The following is a 6,297-nucleotide window of genomic DNA, read 5'->3' as shown; positions in this document are numbered from 1 at the left end:
CTATTTGGAGTGAGTTTAGGTGGGGGGGGTTGTGAAATCTAGCTAATTGCTAATTATAAGCACACTAAATACACTCAAACAAAATACATTCAAAATGAGTAAACTAGGTGGATATGTTCACATCACTGCATGCTGGGGGGGTTATTGAAGGAAAATATACATGCATGACAAAAAATAACAGGAAAAAAATCCAGCATGTGTGAGGATAAAAAGGGGACATTCACACTATATTGCAATGATGGTAAGTAGTGTTTGAAGCAAGAAATACATTACATTATCAAAGATTACATAAAAGAACATGTGATGCTAATAAAAGAAAAATATCTTACCTTAATATAGTCCTTCTGCAGGACCTGGATGATGGCAGAACAGGTCTCTGGGATAATGATACCCAGAGCCTGGGGGGAGATGCCTGTCGAGAACTTAAGGTCCTGCAGGCTTCTCCCTGTCGCCAAGTACCGCAACGTGGCAACTAGCCTCTGCTCCGGAGTGATGGCTTGCCTCATGCAGGTATCCTGCCTGCTGATATAGGGGGTCAGCAAAGCCAACAAACGGTCAAAAACGGGGTCCGTCATCCGGAGAAAGTTCCTGAAATCCTCAGGATTATTCTCACGGATCTCACGGAGCAAAGGCATGTGACAGAACTGGTCACGCTGAAGCAACCAATTCTTGGTCCATGAACTCCTCCTCGCCCTGTTCATGGACTGGTCTTGGGCTGAAGAATAAACTACAGCACCAAACACATACAATGCACGAGCTCGACGACGAGTACGTACAGGTAACATGGTTTCAAAACGGTCGGCTGGTCAGAACGCACTTAACAGAACGCACTGAAGAACAGCAAGGCCTGTGAAGAACGACCTGAAAATCAGGAACGAGCGGCCAATAAAACAAAGATTTCTCAATGCCAACTGACCAAACGCACTGAAAAGCAGATACAAACCTCACAAGCACAGACTGAACAACAGTTAAAACGAACTGAAAAATACGAGTCTCACAAGCGCGAATCGTCTCTCACCAAACTTCTACTAACACGAGATAAACACGAGATTAGCAGAAGGAGCCCAAAGGGTGTCGTACGGGCTATTGAACTTCCGTTTTATAGTCTCGTCGGACTTGGTGTACGTCACCGCGTACTAGGCTGTCGTACTTTTGTGTGGTCGTGTGTAGGCAAGTCCGTTCGTAAGAAAGTCTGCCGCAAGTCCGCCGAAGGTACGCCGGAAGTATGTCAGACAGGCTGTCGGACTTCTGTAGGTGAAAAGTCCGACCGTGTGTACGCGGCATTAGAGTTTGCTGTACTAGAAAATAAGCTGGGCGATAAAAGATCACCTAGGGATGGGGGCCTTCTAGAGACCATGCGTATCCCCTTTTGAAGAATGTGAGAATATATAGGGTCATGTTGCAATACCGGAAGGTATTTATTGACTATTTTTTTGATTTTAACAAACTCTTCACTATACGGAGTGGAAAAAGTGGGGATATTAGATTTTATGTGTTTCCCCAGGGGTTTATCAGTGAGTAATTCATGTCTGGGGGTACGATTGGCAATATTAAAACCTCGATCAATGATAGAGCTTGAATACCCCCGAGACTTGAATCTAGCTGTCATAAGTTTAGACTCCTGTTCAAAGTTGTTATCTTTACTACATAAGTAAGACACTGCTCGTAAACCGGAGGTATGAGGTATGGAGGAATAAAGGCTTGAAACATCACAGGAGATCCAACAGTACTCATCATGCCATTCAATGGTGTCTAGCTTGGCCAATAACTGCTTTGTATCATGAAGATAGCTGGGGAGTTCTGTGACTAAAGGCTGTAGTTGTTGATCAACCCATTGTCCCAGGCGCTCATTGAGTGAGCCAATTCCCGCGACAATTGGTCTGCCCGTGAGAGGAGAAAAGCCTTTATGCACTTTAGGTAAGTGGTGAAAAATGGGCATAATCGGAGACTCGGGTATTAACATCTCCTTGTCTTTAATTGACAAAATCCCTGTGGAAACCCCTTTATCAAGGAGAGATGAAAGTTCTTTCTTGAAAACGTCCGTGGGATCTCCCTTAAGAGCAAGGTATGTGTCCCTGTCTGAAAGCTGTCTTAAGGCTTCTTCCTTGTAGGCTGATGCTTGCATAACAACTACAGCTCCACCCTTGTCAGCATTTTTAATTATAATAGACGGATCATTCTGTAGTTCCTGAAGAGACACTTTTTCTTTGCTGTTAAGATTGGAAACAGACTTGTGTGAAATGGTTTTAGCTAGACTAACAAGATCCCTTTCAACCAGTGTTTGGAATAGATCCATCTCACTTCCCCTCGAGTTGATGGGGTAGAAATCGGATCCAATTTTAAATAACACTGGGTTCGGAATGGAGGAACCTGTGTCTATGTCTCGACTTGATTCGTGTGCTAGATCAGTGAGATCAATGTGGGTGCAGACATCTGAAAAAAGTAGAGGAGAAAAGGTAGACTCACCACTAGGAGACAGGTCCGATGGAACTGGTGGAGCATTGTCCCCTTCAGAAAAATAATGTTTCTGTAAAGTAAGTGTACGTGCCAGTTTGTTGACGTCCAGAATCGTGTTGAATAAATCGAAGTGGTGAGATGGACAAAAGTTCAGACCTTTAGAAAGGAGTGAAATATCAGATTCAGATAACAGACGTGTTGATAGATTAATTAAATTCAATCTCTCTGTGTCTTCCGACCCCACAGCTGGTAACGATTTTTGTCTGAATCTTTTGTATCTTTTTCCACCTCTTCTCTTTTACCTTTCTTTTTCCATTTCTTTCAGTTCCGGACCTGTACCCCTTGGTTTAAAGGCGTGCTGTCTGTATAAGAAGATTGCCAAGACCCTGAAACTGAGCTGCAGCATGGTGGTCAAGACCTTACAACGGTTTAACAGGACAGGTTCCACTCAGAACAGGCCTCGCTATGGTCCACCAAAGAAGTTGAGTGCACATGCTCAGCATCATATCCAGAAGTTGTCTTTGGGTAATAGATGTATGAGTGCTGCCAGCATTGCTGCAGAGGTTGAAGGGGTGGAGGGTCAGCCTGTCAGTGCTCAGAACATACGCCGCACACTGTATCAAATTGGTCTGCATGGCTGTCGTTCCAGAAGGAAGCCTCTTCTAAAGATAATGCACAGGAAAGCCAGCAAACAGTTTGCTGAAGACAAGCAGACTAAGGACATAGATTACTGGAACCATGCCCTGTGGTCTGATGAGACCAAGATAAACTTATTTGGTTCAGATGGTGTCAAGCGTGTGTGGAAGCAACCAGGTCAGGAGTAGCATGCTGGTAGGAGTGTCATGCTGGTGGTAGCATGGTGGTAGGACAGTCAAGCATGGTGGTAGGAGAGTCATGGTCTGGGGCTGCATGAGTGCTGCAGGCACTGGGGAGCTACAGTTCATTGAGGGAACCATGAATGCCAACATACAGGGCCGATCCCAGACGGGGTGCACAGGGTGCAGTGCACCCGAGCGCCAGAGAGGTGGGGCGCTGAAGCGCCAGAGTGCTCCGTTCCCTCCTCCTCCTCTTGTTTGTGTCCAGCGCCGGTGTTCTAAGAAGAAAAGGCTCCGCTGTGTTAACTGCTCAAGCCCCTCCCTCCTCCTTTCAGAGAAGGAGAACAGCCAGCCGGAGATGAGAATGGAGGCAAAGCAGCTGGTCTCTCTGTGGAGAGAGACCAGCCGTGCAGTGATGTCGCGTGGAGGGGCGGGGCGGGGCGGTCCGTGCCTGACACGTTTTCCTCTCTGTGTCTCTCACTCCTGCCTGTTGTTTACTGATCTGTACTCTACCCGGGCGGCACGGCTGCAAACTGTCCTCTCCTCTCCAGCTGCCGCCCGGGTGTTTTTACCGTACCCTAATGGAGGGGGGTCTATACTAATGGAGGGGGGGTCTGTCCTGGGGGGTCTATACTAATGGAGGGGGGTCTGTACTAATGGGGGTCTGTAGTAATGGGGGGGTCTGTCCTGGGGGGTCTGTAATGGAGGGGGGTCTGTCCTGGGGGGTCTATACTAATGGAGGGGGGCTCTGTCCTGGGGGGGGTCTTTACTAATGGGGGGTCTGTACTAATGGAGGGGGGTCTGTCCTGGGGGGGTCATTACTAATGGAGGGGGGTCTGTCCTGGGGGGTCTGTACTAATGGAGGGGGGTCTGTCTTGGGGGGTCTGTACTAATAGAGGGGGGTCTGTCCTGGGGGGGTCTATACTAATTGAGGGGGTCTGTACTAATGGAGGGGGGTCTGTTCTGGGGGAGTCTATACTAATTGAGGGGGTCTGTACTAACTGAGGGGGGTCTGTCCAGGTGGGGTCTGTACTAATGGGGGGTCTGTCCTGGGGGGTCTGTACTAATGGGGGGTCTGTCCTGGGGGTCTGTACTAATAGAGGGGGTCTTTCCTGGGGGGTCTGTACTAATGGAGGGGGGGTCTGTACTAATGAAGGGGGGGGTCTGTCCTGGGGGGTCTGTACTAATGGAGGGGGGGTCTGTACTAATGGGGGTCTGTCCTGGGGGGTCTGTACTAATGGAGGGAGGTCTGTCTTGGGGGGTCTGTACTAATGGAGGGGGGTCTGTCCTGGGGGAGTCTATACTAATTGAGGGGGGTCTGTACTAATTGAGGGGGGTCTGTCCAGGTGGGGTCTGTACTAATGGGGGGTCTGTACTAATAGAGGGGGGTCTTTCCTGGGGGTCTGTACTAATGGAGGGGGGTCTGACTAATGAAGGGGGGGGGTCTGTCCTGGGGGGGTCTGTATTAATGGAGGGGGGTCTGTCCTGGGGGGTCTGCACTAATGGGGGGTCTTTACTAATGGAGGGGGGTCTGTCTTGGGGGGTCTGTACTAATGGGGGGGGTCTGTCCTGGGGGGTCTATACTAATGGAGGGGGGTCTGTACTAATGTAGGGGGGTCTGTCCTGCGGGTCTATACTAATTGAGGGGGGTCTGTCCTGGGGGGTCTGTACTAATGGGGGGCCTGCATTAATAGAGGGGGTCTGTCCTGGGGGTCTGTACTAATGGAGGGGGGTCTGTCCTGGGGGGTCTGTACTAATGGGGGGGTCTGTCCTGGGGGGTCATTACTAATGAAGGGGGGGTCTGTACTAATGGAGGGGGTTCTGTCCTGGGGGGTCTGTACTAATGGAGGGGGGTCTGTACTAATGGAGGGGGGGTCTGTACTAATGGAGGGGGGTCTGTACAAATGGAGGGGGGGTTTGCACTAATAGGGGGGGTCTGTACTAATGGGGGGTCTGTACTAATGGAGGGGTGGTTTGTCCTGTGGGGGTCTGTACTAATGGAGGGGGAGATCTGTCCTGGGGGGGTCTGTACTAATGGAGGGGGGGTTTTCCTGGGGGGGGTCTGTACTGAGGTAGTGGTTTATACTTAGTGCGGGTTCTGCACTGATGGAGGGGGGTCTATACTTAGTGGAGGGGGGTCTGTACTGAGGGGCGACTATAGTTGGTGGAAGGGGGGTGACCCCAACCCTAGTGACGCCAATGCAGCTGCGGGCTCTTCTTTCCCCCCTCCCTCTCGCGCGCGCTGCTGTACTAGTGAGCGGTGCTTGCCAGCACAGCCGCCCACTATGTATCTTCCCCCGCCTTCATATGCCCAGGGAAGAAACAGAATAGAAAAAGGGGCAGAGAAGAGGATTGTGGGACATATAGTCCCGAGGACTGGCAGCCCCACTGTAACACAGAAACTGCAGCCCACACAGCATGCTCATCTGAATGGGAGAGAGAGAGAGCCAGGAGCCTGGGAAAGCTTTCAGGGAAGTACACCCAGTACTCCAGAGGGAGAGGACAGTGCTGAGGGAACACCATCAGAGAGAGAACCCCGCTGCCCTGCGCCACCAGAGGGAAAGCCACACAGCCTAGCGCCATCCCTGGCGGAGAAAGGAATGGAGTCATTGCAGGAATACAGATCTGGGTGCTACCCAGCGGAGTCGCCATGGGCAATTCAGAGTGAGCTGACTCCTGATCAGAGGAACCGTTGCTGTATTGCTGGGTCAGGTGAGAGGGCCGATCAGCCATTATCTACTAACGTCCATAGGAACTGCAGTCTCTGACCATCTCCTGTACTGTGTATGCAGTCTCTGACCATCTCCTGTATTATATCTGCAGTCTCTGATCATCTCCTGTACTATGTCTGCAGTCTCTGATCATCTCCTGTATTATGTCTGCAGTCTCTGACCATCTCCTGTACTATGTCTGCAGTCTCTGGGCATCTCCTGTACTATGATTGCAGTCTCTGATCATCTCTTATATCCTGTCTGCAGTCTCTGACCATCTCCTGTACTATGTCTGCAGTCTCTGACCATCTCCT

The sequence above is a fragment of the Aquarana catesbeiana genome, linkage group LG10 (genome assembly GCF_042186555.1).
Source record: "Aquarana catesbeiana isolate 2022-GZ linkage group LG10, ASM4218655v1, whole genome shotgun sequence".
NCBI classification, from domain to species: Eukaryota; Metazoa; Chordata; class Amphibia; order Anura; family Ranidae; genus Aquarana; species Aquarana catesbeiana.
Note: the sequence above shows the minus strand (reverse complement) of the source record.